Source organism: Silene latifolia, chromosome 2 (assembly GCF_048544455.1).
Source record: "Silene latifolia isolate original U9 population chromosome 2, ASM4854445v1, whole genome shotgun sequence".
Taxonomy (NCBI): domain Eukaryota; kingdom Viridiplantae; phylum Streptophyta; class Magnoliopsida; order Caryophyllales; family Caryophyllaceae; genus Silene; species Silene latifolia.
In genome coordinates this window covers 97094611-97109472 of record NC_133527.1, presented here as the reverse complement: position 1 = coordinate 97109472, position 14862 = coordinate 97094611, and the positions used below count along the sequence as shown (strand labels likewise).

Below are 14862 nucleotides of genomic sequence, written 5' to 3'. Positions count from 1 at the left end.
AATTAAATAGAACTTATTATATTTATTTTATTTAATTGATTAATTCGTCTCAACTTAATATTATTTAATTTTCATTAAATAATTATCTCATCAACACATTGACTAACTTTTTAGTCATTTTGGGCATCAATGTGATTATATTTCTATAACCACATTTCTCAAATACGTCCTATAGGTGTGACCTTTAGGGACCAGTTGATCACCGCCATCTGTATGATAATAACGTCAAACTTTCTAGCAAGCCAACCGTTATTAGGTAAACGTTAATCAACTGATTAAATATACGAAGTATACCCTTGTGAACCTGTAAGAGATTTACAAATGTTATCACACTAATTTGTGGAGGACACCAGCTCCAACAGTCACTTGTCACACAATATGTCACATGTAGTATGTTACATGTTATTAATTAATTTAATGCATATTTATCAAATAAATATCATTTTATAAATGAATTAAATTACATACAACAAATTGACTAGTGATACTTGATCACATAAATAAAATGGGTCATATAATTATAATTCACAACATCTTGTAATTATAATTAACCATTCATTCTCGTCTCTATTGTTTCACAAACAGTACTCAATTTCAATAATAAAGAATTTCAATTACTAAAATAAATCTTATTTAATCCCATTACAATAAGATATAAATATTCTCTCTCACAAATGAATTGTTCAATTTTAAGGAATTGATTAACTTGTATCGTCATACAATTAACCAACTTTACTGATAAGGGCATCATCCTTTAGGTGTGACCTTAAAGGATCAACTGACCACCACCGTCTCACGACAGTAACGTCAAACTCTAGCAAGCCAATCATTACCGATTAATGTTGATCAGTTGACTATTTAATTTATCATCCCTTTTGTATTCTTAATATGAGATTTAAACATGTGATCGCACTATTGTTGAGGACACATATTCCAACATAATTCCTTTTTACCCTTGTTTAATTATTGTTAATCACATCATTTGTTCATCATGTTTTGCTTTGTTAGTATGATTGACAACCTTATTAGCATGCTAAACTTGATCATGAGTGAGTAGTTCTTTAGCTAGGGTTAATGGGGAATTAGGGGAAACAAACATGGGATTGATCTATGCTTAATCTAATATTTTTTCATAATTAATTTGCTTGCTTGTTGTGATTTCAACCTATGCACATGTTATGTTTGATGAAATGCGAGCCTATGAATCCTTGCATTTTTTACCCATCTCTTATCCTTTCAATGAGGCTTGTAAGACATAAACCAACTCGAGCCTCATTAGACCATGCATAGAGTTGAATAGGGGGAGACTAAGTTGATTTGTAGGTGTTGTACAGTCTAGAAGGCTCGGCTCCGGGACCTAAATTCGCCAAGGGATTGTAAGATATACACTAACTGGATCCCATCACAACTATAAGTGCTTGCATCTATTTGAGAACATGTTTGTATAATCTATTTCCATGAATCCCCTATGAACCCATGACACCCTAGTGCTTTTAATCAATTATTTACAACCCCTTTATTTGCTTTTCATTAATTTACATTCATCTTGTTGATTAGTTTAGATTACATCTCATCTCAACCCAATTTGTGACACCCTAAGACTTAGCTCCTTGCAATTGGAAATCCTACATCAATACCCGTCCCTTTGGATCCAACCTTTACTTACCTCTTTACTAAGAGTAGTTTTGTGAAGTTATAAATATTGTTTTGGTTGGTAGCTTTTGACGACAAGTTTTAACCGGACCAAAAACGGCGCCGTTGCCGAGGACGGTGTTCAATTGATTTGATTTTCGTTAATTGTTTTTAGTTGTGTCTTTCTTTACCTTGGGGAAGTTAATCTCCTCAAGGTTGTTCTAATTGTTTTAGAGTTGTTTGATATTTTGCATGACTAAGAGATCACTAGGTAATTTATTACCTATTGAATTCGAGATTGAAAGGACCTTAACCAACAATAGAAGAGTTGCTAGAGGTACTTCAAGAGTTGTAGGTATTGGTGAGATTTTTGACATTTGACCAAATAACATTGAGTTTGTCAACCCTTTTGCAAGAGAAGGAGAGGATAACCCAATTCAGAACCCACCACAAAATCAACCTACAATGCCTAAATTTTCATCACATTCCGTACCAACCGAAGAGAACCTACCAAACGGTACTCCTACACCACCACATTTAACCGGTAATTTCATTGCGAAATCAGCATTCATACAATTAGTTGAGAGAAGTCAATTTGGAGGGATGCCTAGTGAAGACCCTCACACACATATGGAGACTTTTTGTGACTATTGTGATGCAATTTCTTAAACCGAAGTTACTCACGACCAAATCCGATTGGTATTGTTTCCTTTTTCTTTGATCGGTACCGCAAATCAATGGTTGAATAGCCTAGCCAAGGCTACCCTTAGTATTGATTCATGGAAGAAGTTAGCACTTGCCTTTTACAAGAAATTCTACCCTCCGGAGAAGACTAATATGTTGAGAGCCTAAATCACTAGGTTCAAGAAAAGGGATAAGGAATCATTATATGAAGCATGGGAGAGATTTAAGGACACTTGTCATTCTTGTCCATACCATGGACTTAGTGAGTGGTTCCTTGTGCAACAATTTTGGAACGGCCTATATGAAGACTCCCGCAATATTCTTAATATGGGATCCAATGGGAAGTTTATCGAAGTTGAGGATAATCAAACATTGGCCAAAATTGAAGAGATGGCGGTTCATAATTCCCAATATAGTAGGCCTCGAAAGGCCACAAGAGGAGGAAAGCATGAGGTAGATTCCATCACTCAATTGGGTGCTCAACTAAATGCTCATATCGACACCATCAATTTGAAGTTTGAGAAGGCCATGGCTAATCTTGATGAAGCTTCCAAATCACCCAAACAACATGTTAATGCTATGATGGCATCATCCTCAATCCCAAGTGGAGTATGTGAATGTTGTGGAACCTTGGGACATGATTAAAGCGATTGTAGGGGAACAAATGAACAAGTTAATGCTTTCCAAGCATACAAGAGTGGTACCCCTTATTCCAACTACTATAATGAAAACACCAAATTTCATCCAAATCTTTCATACAAGAGCCAAAATGTCCAAAACCCCCAACAAACATACACCCCACCTCCAATGAGAAACCAAGCTCAAAGACCCTTTTTCAACCAAAGCCAAGGTTATCAAAATCAACCTTCCTACAACCAATCAAATGACCAAAGCTTTGATGTTCAAAAAGCGGTCCTCCAAATGCAAAAGAACCAATAAAAATTTTTCACCCAAATGCAAAAAGATAGCCAAGCTAAAGAAATCACCATCAAAAACATTCTTGCCCACCCCAAAATGTTAGAGACTCAAATGACTCAATTAGCATCTTCTAGTTCTCAAAGATAAAAGGGGCAATTACCGCCTCAAGGTAATCCCCCAAGACATGAGTCGGTTAGTGCCATCCATTTAAGGAGTGGTAAAAGATATGAGGGGCCGAAGAGGCCAATTGATGAAGATATTGTGGATGCTAGTGACAAGCAAAGAGTTGTGGAGAACTCTAAGGAGGTAGACCTACTTCCAATGAAGTTTCAAAGAAGAAGAATGAAGAGAAGGCTAAGGAGAAAGAGCCTATTGTGATTAGACTTCCATTCCCAAGTCGCCAAGCTAAGCCTAAGCTTGATGACCAACTTGGAAAGTTCATGGAAATTGTGAAGAACTTAGAGGTCTCAATCACATTCACAGAATTGATCAATCATGTTCTGGCTTATGCAAAGTACATGAAAGATATTCTTACCAAGAAGAAATCCATCCGAAAGGTTGAGACTATTGCCTTCACCAAAGTGAGTAGTGCTATTCTTCAAGGGATTTCCCCTCCAAAGCTCAAAGATCCGGGAAGTTTTTCTATTCCATGTACCATTGGCGACACTACAATCAACAAAGCATTATGTGATCTTGGAGCAAGTGTAAGTGTCATGTCATACTTGGTATGTAAGAGGCTAGGAATGGGAGAGCTCAAATGCACCAACATCACTCTTCAAATGGCGGATCGATCAACAAAGGTACCTTTAGGGGTATGGGAGGATGTGCCCGTGAGAATTGGCAAGTTCTTCAAGCCGGTAGACTTTGTCATTGTAGACATGGAAGAGACTCCAACATTCCTATTATTCTAGGAAGACCTTTCATGCATACCGCCGGAGCGGTAATCGATGTGAAATATGGAGAGCTCACACTTGAAGTAGGGGACGAGACAATCACTTTCAATCTTGACAAAACAATGAGAGCTCCCCGACTACATGAGCCATGTTTCATGGTCGATCACTATAGCCGAGAAAGTGATAGGAAGAAGTTGGAACCTCTATGCAAGGATCAAGCCATGGGTAAAGAAACACCGCCCACATGGAAGAAGAAAGTGGATGACCTTCAAGTAGCTCTTTTCAGAGAGCAAGGAATTTTCAACAATAATGAGAGTTTGAATAGCTCACCCATCATGACAAGTAATGAAGAAGGCCTCATTGGCCAAGTTATCAAGAAAGAGGAGTTGCCTTTATCAACTCATGACATCATTGGGGAACAAGCTAATGAAGTTTGCGGTCTATGGGACGATGAATTTGAAGGATTGGTCAATCCTTATATTGGAAATGCTATGACCTTAGACCAAGGCTTTGTGGATCCTTGTCAACAGTTTGACTTGGAATGCAACAATGAAGAGAACAATGTGCAAAGGTCTACCTAAGACCTATATCATGAAAATGAGCAAGCCTTCAACTACTTCTACAAGGTGTTGAGCAACATCAACAACACCTTGGCTTTGCCCCCTTGACATCTCATCCAAGAATGAGAGTTTTGTGGATTCCTCCCTAAACCACCATTTGTAAATATTCTAACCCCTTAACTCGCATTTTATTTCCTTTATTGCATCTTTGTCATTTTTGGATTTGCATTTTTGTGCTTTGATCAAGATTTTTGACATGAGAGCAAGTGAGGGAGGTATTTTAACGTGTTTTTATGTGTAGTGTTTGATCAAGTGTGGGGATGGAAAATGCCTAGGCTAACCAAGCCTTTTTAGTGCACCCACAACATTTAACAAAGGAGAAGAAGAAATAACGACATGGGAAAAGGAATCCTCACGAGCGGACCTGAGCTCATAGGAGCTGGAGAGGATCCGCGCGTCCCCAGGAAAATCTGAGTGTCCCTAGCAAGCAACCGAGAGTCCTGACCTTAGGACGCGGGTCCTGGGAAAGTTTGAATTGAAGAAAACGCCCTGTAAGAAAATCTGAGCAGAACATCCTCAGGACGCTCGTCCCCTTTCTTAGGACGCTCGTCTTGGCATCAATCCGCGTATCCTGGGAAGACTCCCACTCTATGAAATTACTTTGTAAGGAAATACGCACGTCCCCAGGTGAATCCGAGCGTCTCCTCAAAAATCCGCTCGAGCTGAAATAGATCCGCGCATCCTGGCACTGGTTTGCAATTTCAGGATGTCCTGTAACACGATCCGCGTGTCCCGAGTCTAATCCGAGCATCCCAAGCTGGTACTTAAGCAAAACACGGGACTCCCTTTTCTTATTCCCAATTCATTTATATCTTTCACAAACACATACCTTTTCTCCCACTTAAACCCTCAATCCCCTCATTCAAAAACACCAATTTCTCAACAAAATTCACCACCATTCAAACAAAACTTGCTCAAAACAAGATTAAATCACTCCTTTATCAATAAAAGACCATCTAAACATAAAATTCCTCATAAATTGAATCAATTTTCTACGGTTTGGGCAAAAATTCGAAAATCCTAAATTGATTGAGGAATTGATTGAAGTTTGAGCAAGCAAGGAACTTTCAAGCAAAACCTTGGTTTATTGATACCAATTTGAGAAGGAGAATACAATGGCAAGGACCAAAGACGGAGCCAAGGCACCAAAGACTCTAAATTTATCAAAGAGACAACAAGCTCTTCTTGCATCTAAGGCTTTGGTAGTGAAAAAACCAAGGGTGGAAATCCAAGAAATCGCAACTCCTATTGAGGAACCTACCACACCTACTCCGGTTATAGAACAATTGCCAAATTTTTCGGAGGTAACTTTCTTAACCGATGCTCATAGGAATGCATTTTTATTCCTTACAAGAAAGACTATTGTGGCTACTAAGTTTATATGTCAAGACACTTTGAAAAAATTGGGTGTGCTTGAAAGAACAAGAGCATTTTTCGAGTCCATGAGGTTGTTAGCCCTCTTTGAAATGGAAGAATTGACCTACCCTTCATTGACCATGGATTTCATAAGCTCCTTGAAGGTGTCTAAGATAGAGATTCGATATTATGTTGAATTCCGCCTTGAGAAAAAGGGTAGAAGAATGACTTTGAGTGAGTTTGGTAATGTGTTTGGTCTTTTACAATATCATCATTAAGAGAAGAAGCCTTTGAAATATGATGCCGCACCCCTTTGGAAAGCTATTACCGGTCGAAATTTTGACTCTTTCTGGGAGTGTCATGCTTTATATGTTCATCATCCGGACATAAGAGTATGGTACAAGTTTGTGGGCAATACCTTGATTGCTAGAAAAGACACCAATCACTTCACCGAACTTAATTTTGTCTACCTTGAGTCCTTCATGAATATCAATGGAAAGTCCACAAAAAAGTACAACATTCTTCAACTATTGCTTGATCGGTGGCTTGAGATTGATAGTGGGAAAGATGGAGCGGCCATCACTTTAAACATCGGTTTGGTAACGAGGCTAGCTAAGCACTTTAATCCGAATTTCAACCGAGATAACACCTATAAACCAGTTAAAGGGAGCAACCTCCTTGAAATGAGCACTATGATCAAAAAATTCCTTTGGGTCAAGAATGACAATCTTGACAACAAATATGAGTGGCTCATCAAAGAAGCTAAGTCCTTTATCTTGCCTAGCAAGATTTGCCGCATCTCTGTCCGTAGCCCAAACTACTTATTACCCGTCTTCGAGGAAGCCGAAGTGATAATTAAACAACATAGGGAACCAATTGCAAAACCCTCCTCCTCCACCATTGTGACTCCACCATTGTGACTCCACCATACCCCTTTGCTTACCAATAATTCAAACCTAGTGGCTCTAATGTCATGGTAGGCAACGACTATTTGACCCAACTAATGCAACAAATGCATAAAGAAGCTCATGAAGATCGGGTAAATGCCTACCGTGCCCAATATCCACCCCTTCTACATATAGCTAGGCAAGGACTTCTTGATCCTTCATGTCCTTTGCCTAGTTGGGCGGATAGGGAGGTATTCTTCCCAAGTGCTTCTCAAGATGCCGAAATGGATAGTCGGGTGGCCAATGGAAAGGAGGTTGTTGTTTATGACGACGGGGAAGGTAATGATTCATGCCAAAAAGAAGAAGAGCAAGGTTCAAGTTCCAAAGTTGATGATGGAAATGGTGAATCCTCCGAGTCAATGGAGGTGGATAATGAAGAAGATAATGAAGAAATTGATGATGCAATTTGTTGGAGCTTGTGTCCTCCACAAATTAGTATGATAACATTTATAAATCTCTTATAGGTTCACAAGGGTATACTTCGTATTTTATCAGTTGATTAACGATTACCTAATAACGGTTGGCTTGCTAGAAAGTTTGACAATATTATCATACAGATGGCGGTGATCAACTGGTCCCTAAAAGTCACACCTAAAAGATGTGTTTGAGAGATGTGATTATGGAAATGTAATCACATTGATGCCTTATATGACTAAAAGGTTAGTTCATATAATTGACTAAACAATTAGTCAACGTGTTGATGAGACGATTATTTAATGCCGATTAAATAATATTAGCTGAGATGAATTAACTGTCAATTCGTAAATTGAATATAATAAATTATATTTAATTAATGTATATAATGTTAGCTTGGACGAATTAATTTGTTAATTCGTAATTAAATGTAATCGGTTATATTTAATAAGCTAATTATAAATATGCGATATTTATAATGAAAGTATATATTATACGAGATAGTCATAATAAATTATTACAGACCGGTATTAATAAATCCACTGCAAGATGTTGTATGTAGAATTATTAATACGGAATAAATTAAATGACAATTGATGAATTATACAATTTATATACATTTTATAAACTACCAAAAATAAGAAGATTTAATCACCTTATTTTGGTAGGTGAGAAAAACCGAAAATAAGAAGAAATATCCTCTTATTGTTTCAGTTGAATTGGGCCGAAATTAGGAGAGTAAAAATCTCCCCATTGACTTCTCTTTTTCGGTTAGAATAAGTGGAGTAGGGAGCTCATTTTTCTACCCTTATTATTCTAACCTAATCTTGCCTCTCATCAAAACACAAAAACCGAAAAACCCTAAATATTTACAGAAAATTGGGGATCGATTCTAGCAAGAAGAAAAGGGCATATCTCATATCATCTTGGGTGCAACTGATAGGTGAATATCATTGCGATATTGTTATTAGGCCGATTTTGCTAGGACCGAAGGTTGATTTCTTAATTCTCTACCCTTTTGTTTATGTAATTTATTTTATGACTCGCATTCATCATTATAAATCGTTATAATCCTTATATTTAATGGGAAGCATACAGATAATTCCCACAAGTGGTATCAGAGCCAAGGCCACAATTTTATTTTGATGATTTTCATAAAATGCATTTAAACAAAAGATTGTTGAATCGAAAAAGAAAAGAAAAAAAAAACAACACGAAATTTGAAATTTTTTTTTGCCGAATTGAAATTTTTTTCAGCCGGTTTTGTTCTTGTTTTTGATGCTATATTTCCATTTTTATTTTTCATATTATTGTTTTAATCAGTTAAAATAATTATATGAAGAATTGGTAGATGTCTGATTTAATGAAGATTAAGTTAAAATGTAAATGGAATCGTCATGTTGATGATATAAAAAAATTGTTTTTGCTATATAGTTTTTGGCATATACGGTTAATCATGTTTCATTAATTAATATGCTAATCTTGTTCTAATAGCAACTATAAACGATTTTGTTCATCTTTAAATTTTTTTTAGGGCTGTTTTGGTTTTTTTGTTTCAGCCGAGTACCTTTTTTTGTTTTAGGGCATTTTTGCCGCAAAAAGAAAAAAAAAGGGGACTGTTTTTAGGGTTTGCCGAGCCAGAAGAAGAAAAAAAATTTCTGTTATTTTTTCGTTTTGCTGTTTTGCCGAATTTAAAAAAAAATATATTTTTTTTTTATTTGGCTAAAACCGTGAGCAAAGAAAAAAAAGGGATTCTGTTTTTTTTTCTCGGGCTAAAACAGTGAGCAAAAAGAAAAAAAAAGAGTCTGTTTTTTTAATTTTTCTGCAAAAATGCCGAGACTATTGAAAAAAAGAAGTTTTTTTTGTTTTTTTTGTTTTGGCCAATATTGATTATACATTAAATTGAAAATTTATGATTAATTGTTGTGAAGAAGTTCACAATTTTTAGATACCTAATTGTTTTAAAGCAGTTTAAAATATTGATGGATTAATTCATATTATAGGTAAATATGAATTAAGATTGAAATTAATGTGATTAATTGAGGAATTGTCACTTAATTTGATCAATTAAATAGGTAGTTTGGGAAATTAATCTACATAATTAAAGAATTATGTCTTGCATGTTTAATTTTTTTTTAGTTGATGCTTTTCTTTTGTTGAATGAATCGTTGAATGAATTTATTTACGTATTTTTGCAATCGGTTGTAATTTGTAATACCTAGTGTGGCCTTAGTCAAATTATGTTTTCGTAATGATGGAAACATAATGTTTAATGTAATTTGAGATCTCGTATCTCCGTTTGGTTTTCTTTATTTATTACGGTTTTGAAATTAGAATGTAAATAGGTTTATTATGTAATTTAAATTGTAATTTTAAAGAAGACTAATGATGGAGATTGGAGCTCACTCCCGCTACATGGACCAAGATGGAACATCAAGACAAGCTTCTCGGGTCTAAGGATGGATTCCAAAATTGTATTTAATGTTCATTTTGGTAGATAGGCCACAATAGGACTTTATTATTGTTTTTACGTTTTCATTCTTATTGCTTTTCATTCACATGATAGTTTATGCATCATATTCCGCCTAAACAAACCACCTACTACTAAAATGCATGAAAATTGACTCATATAGATTGTATGTTAGTTTTCATAGACATACAGATGTCACACAATTTAAGCCATCACCTTAGTTTATTCATTCACGCATGCTAGATATTTGTTCACTTAAAATGAATTAAAATAACCTCTAAAACGGAAATTGAGACTAGTCTTTATAAGGGCAAACAACTATGAATCCCTTCTTCGTCGGTAGGCATAATATGACCCCTTCTAAGTTGGGTAAGTAGTTTGTGTTGACTTAGTTTATCTCAACATTATAGTCCGAAGAGTTTCTCGTGATTATGATGGACTAAAGATAGAATTTACAGAAATTTATCGACCAAGAATTCTAAAGGAAGAATTAGCCAAAAGGTTGGCTTATCAATTTACAGATAATTGAGTCTTGGGATCATTTATATAATTCTTGAGGGAGGTCAATTGTATAAATGCTTGAGTCTTCGCGTTATGACAGTAGTTCATTAGACTTAAATCATAAACGATGAGTATGCTTATTATATTTATTCTTCTTCTCGCAGTGTAGAATACGTCTTATTTTGATAAAACTGTTACAACAAATGGCTGGAAAAAACCCAATCCCAATGCCAAGTGCCACACTTGGACGCGAGTCCTGGCTTAAAGCTTTCATGGACCACATGAATCAGTTCACACGTCTGAAAAATGACGGGTCCAACTTTGCGAACTGGGAGACATCATTGCGGAATGCTGCCATTGCTGACGGTAAGCTCAAGTATTTATCTGAGCCAATACCGGTAAACCCAGGCCCCAATGCAGGAGTTAACGAGTCACTTGCTTATAGTGATTTCGTCATGGAAGCGGGTGCGATAAAGAACGTACCCATCTTTGCAATGGAAACCAATTTGCAGAGACGCTTCATTGCTCAAGGTGCAAACAAGATTTTCACCACGCTCACTAACGAGTTCTCAAAAGCACCGAGAATCGTTACTTATGAGCATACCTGTCGCTTCTTTGATGCGAAACTCCAGAAGGTCCAACCGGTTAGCCCACACATTCTTCACATGATTGAGAATGTCGAGAAGCTGGAGGCACTTGATTGCAAAATCAGTGAGAGCATAGTCATTGACCGTATGCTTCATTCACTTCATGATGGCTTTGCCCTCTTTAGGGCAAATTACTATATGAATGACATGAAGAAAAGTCCTCATGAGCTACACTCACTTCTCGTACAGACCGAGAAGGATATGAAATTGAGTGGGAGCATGAAGCAAGATGTTCTCATGATTTCCAACAAGAAAGGTAAGGGCAAGGCTCACGGCGACCTAAATGTAGGAAAGCCGAAGTTTAAAAAGCCAGGAAACGGTAAGAGTGGGCCTGGTGAGACTAGTAGCTCACTAGGCAAGGCAAAGAGCAAGAACGGTAATGTTGAATGCCACCATTGTCACAAGTCTGGACATTGGAGGAGGAATTGTCCCGTGTACCGTGAGGACATAAAAGCAGGCCGCGTCGTTCATGTTGGTATGTCATCTTATATTCATATGATTGAGATTAACCATGTAAGTTTCGGAACATAGGTACTTGATACTGGTTGTGGTTCTCATCTGTGTAATCATTTGCAGGGCCTAAGAAACATCACACCTCTCGGAAAGGGTGATGTGGACCTGCGAGTCGGGAATGGAGCTAGAGTTGCTGCAGTCTCGAAGGGAACATACGTAATCCAACTCCCTAGTGGGTTTGAGTTATATTTATATAACTATTACTATGTACCTAGTCTATCTAAGAACATTATTTCTGTTTCCGTACTCGATAAAGACGGATTTGCATTTTCAATAAAGGATAATAGCTGTATTTTCTCCTTCAATGAAATGATTTATAGCAAAGCAGTTTCCATGAATGGAATTTACATCTTAGATCAAACCACGGAAATGTTACACGTGAATAATAAGAAATTAAAGGTTGGTGACAAAGATCAAACCTATCTATGGCATTGTCGAATGGGCCACATAAATGAAAAACGTGTAAAGAAACTCGTCGATAATGGGACTATTCCTGCATTCGATTTTTCTACATATGGCACGTGTGAATCATGTCTCATTGGCAAAATGACTCGAATTTCCTTCAAAGGTGTTGGAATGCGCGCTAGTGACCTATTAGGACTCATACATACTGATGTTTGTGAACCTATGTCAATTACCGCTAGAGATGGCTATAGATATTTTATCACTTTCACGAACGATTTGAGTAGATACGGATATGTCTACTTAATGAAGCAAAAAGTGAGTCCTTTGAGAAATTCAAGGAATACCAAAACAGGGTTGAGAACCAACTGGGTAGAAAGTTTAAAGCACTCCGTTCAGATCGGGGTGGCGAATATCTTTCAAATGAGTTTTATCAACACCTTAAAGACTGTGGAATCGTTTTACAGTTAACTCCACGTAGAACACCTCAATTGAATGGTGTGTCCGAACGGAGAAATCGAACCTTACTTGATATGGTTCGATCCATGATGAGTCACACGGTAGTGCCTGATTCATTATGGGGTTTTGCTCTTTTGTCAGCTGCTCTTATACTTAACCGAAGTCCGACTAAAGCTGTCGACAAGACTCCATATGAAATGTGGAAGGGAACGGTCCCTAAGTTGTCCTTTATTCGGGTTTGGGGCTGCGAGGCTTATGTCAAGTGGAGACACGAGGATAAGCTCGGCCCACGATAGGTCAAGACATACTTTATTGGTTATCCAAAAGGAACATTTGGTCATTACTTCTATTCGCCCACCGAACATCGAGTTTTTGTTGCGGCTAGTGCGACGTTCTTAGAGAAAGAATTTCTCGAGAACAAGACAAGTAATAGAACCTTCGAGCTGTCGGAGATTCAAGAACCAACAACCGAGGAACAGATGGAGGAAGTAGTTCCTCCAACTGATGATACGGTTAATATTCCTGAGGAACCTAGGAGGTAGGGTAGAGTCTCTAATCCTCCGGACAGATACATTGGTATGGTCGAGGAGAATGACGTTTTGCTCCTAGAGAGTAATGAACCCGCTACCTATAAAGGTGCTATGGCCTGTTATAACTCAAAGCTATGGCTCGAAGCCATGCAATCCGAGATGGACTCCATGTATGAGAATGACGTATGGGATCTTGTTGATTTACCTAATAAGTTAAAACCTCTACAGTGCAAATGGCTTTACAAAATAAAGCATTCTGTAGACGCGCAACCAGATACCTATAAAGCACGACTAGTGGCAAAAGGTTTCACTCAAGTGCACGGATTGCATTATGATGAGATTTTTGCACCTGTAGTCATGCTACGTGCCATTCGGATAATCTTAGCGATTGCCGCATTTCATGACTATGAAATTTGGCAAATGGATCTGAAAACCACCTTCTTAAACGGTTATTTGGAGGAAGAGTTGTACATGGTGCAACCCGAAGGTTTCATAGATCCTGAACATCCTAAGAAAGTATGCAAGCTTAAGCGTTCCATTTATGGACTTAAGCAAGCTTCTCGGAGTTGGAATCATCGTTTCGACCAGGTGATAAAAGAGTATGGTTTCACTCGATCGGTCGAGGAACCATGCTTATATATCAAGTCAAGTGGGAGTAAGATTGTATTCTTGATATTGTATGTCGATGACATACTCTTGATTGGGAATGACATTCCTCTCTTATCTTCGGTTAAAGGATGGTTGAAGAACCATTTCCAGATGAAAGATCTGGGTGAGGCACAACGCATTTTGGGAATCCGTATCTATCGAGATAGATCACGACGGACGTTATCACTTAGTCAGGAGTCTTATTTGGATAAGATTCTTAAGAGGTTCAGCATGACCAACTCCAAGAAGAGGAACCTTCCAATGACGTCTGGGATGCAGTTGAGCAAGTCTCAGTCACCCACGACGCCTGAAGGGATTGAGCGCATGAGTCGTGTTCCTTATGCATCTACAATAGGATCAATCATGTATGCCATAATATGCACACGTCCAGACGTGGCATATGCATTGAGTAAGACGAGTCGGTACCAAAAGAATCCAGGTGAAACACACTGGATAGCTATTAAAAACATCCTCAAGTACTTACGGAGGACTAAGGATAGGGTATTGACTTATGGAGGAGATACTAAGCTATGCGCAATCGGTTGCGCAGATGCTAGCTTCCAAACGGATCGAGATGATTCAAAATCTCAGTCCGGGTTCGTCTTCACTCTTAATGGTGCTGCGGTCAGCTGGTAGAGTTCCAAACAGAGTGTTGTAGCAGATTCTACCACTGAATCCGAGTACTATGCCGCTTCGGAAGCAGCTAAGGAAGCTATATGGATGCGTCAATTCTTAAAAGGACTTACGATAGTTCCTAGTTCGAATGACCCGATCACCATCTATTGTGACAATAGAGGTGCCATCTTCCAGGCTATGGAGCCAAAGTCTAGCAACAAATCTAGACATGTACAACGGAAAGCTCACCTGATCCGTGATTATGTGGAGCAAGAAGAGATAGTGATTGACAAGATAGCTTCGGATGATAACATCGCGGACCCTCTCAATAAACCGTTGAATTATGATAAGCATGAAGGGCACGTTATTTCCATGGGAATTAAACGTGTTCCTGAGTTGTAGTAGTTGATTATGGATTCGATACATTATCTTTTTCATATACTATTTATAACTTCATCGTTTTTATAATATTTTGTTTTTCATGTGGATTGTACCGACAACATTGAACGCCACAAAGTGAACTGAATTACATTATATACGTTTGGTCCGTAATCGCCTTAATGAGCTGATAACTCTGGCTATTATATTGTGCAGTCGATTGATGGTGGGTTCA

General features: G+C 37.7%; 1 non-coding gene across 1 annotated transcript; it reads right to left on the bottom strand.

The window, feature by feature from the left end:
* Nucleotides 1-2469: 2469 nt before the first annotated feature.
* LOC141645241 (small nucleolar RNA R71) lies at nucleotides 2470-2576 on the bottom strand. The gene has a single exon (XR_012544824.1). It is a non-coding gene; the product is annotated as a small nucleolar RNA R71 (small nucleolar RNA).
* Nucleotides 2577-14862: the final 12286 nt, after the last annotated feature.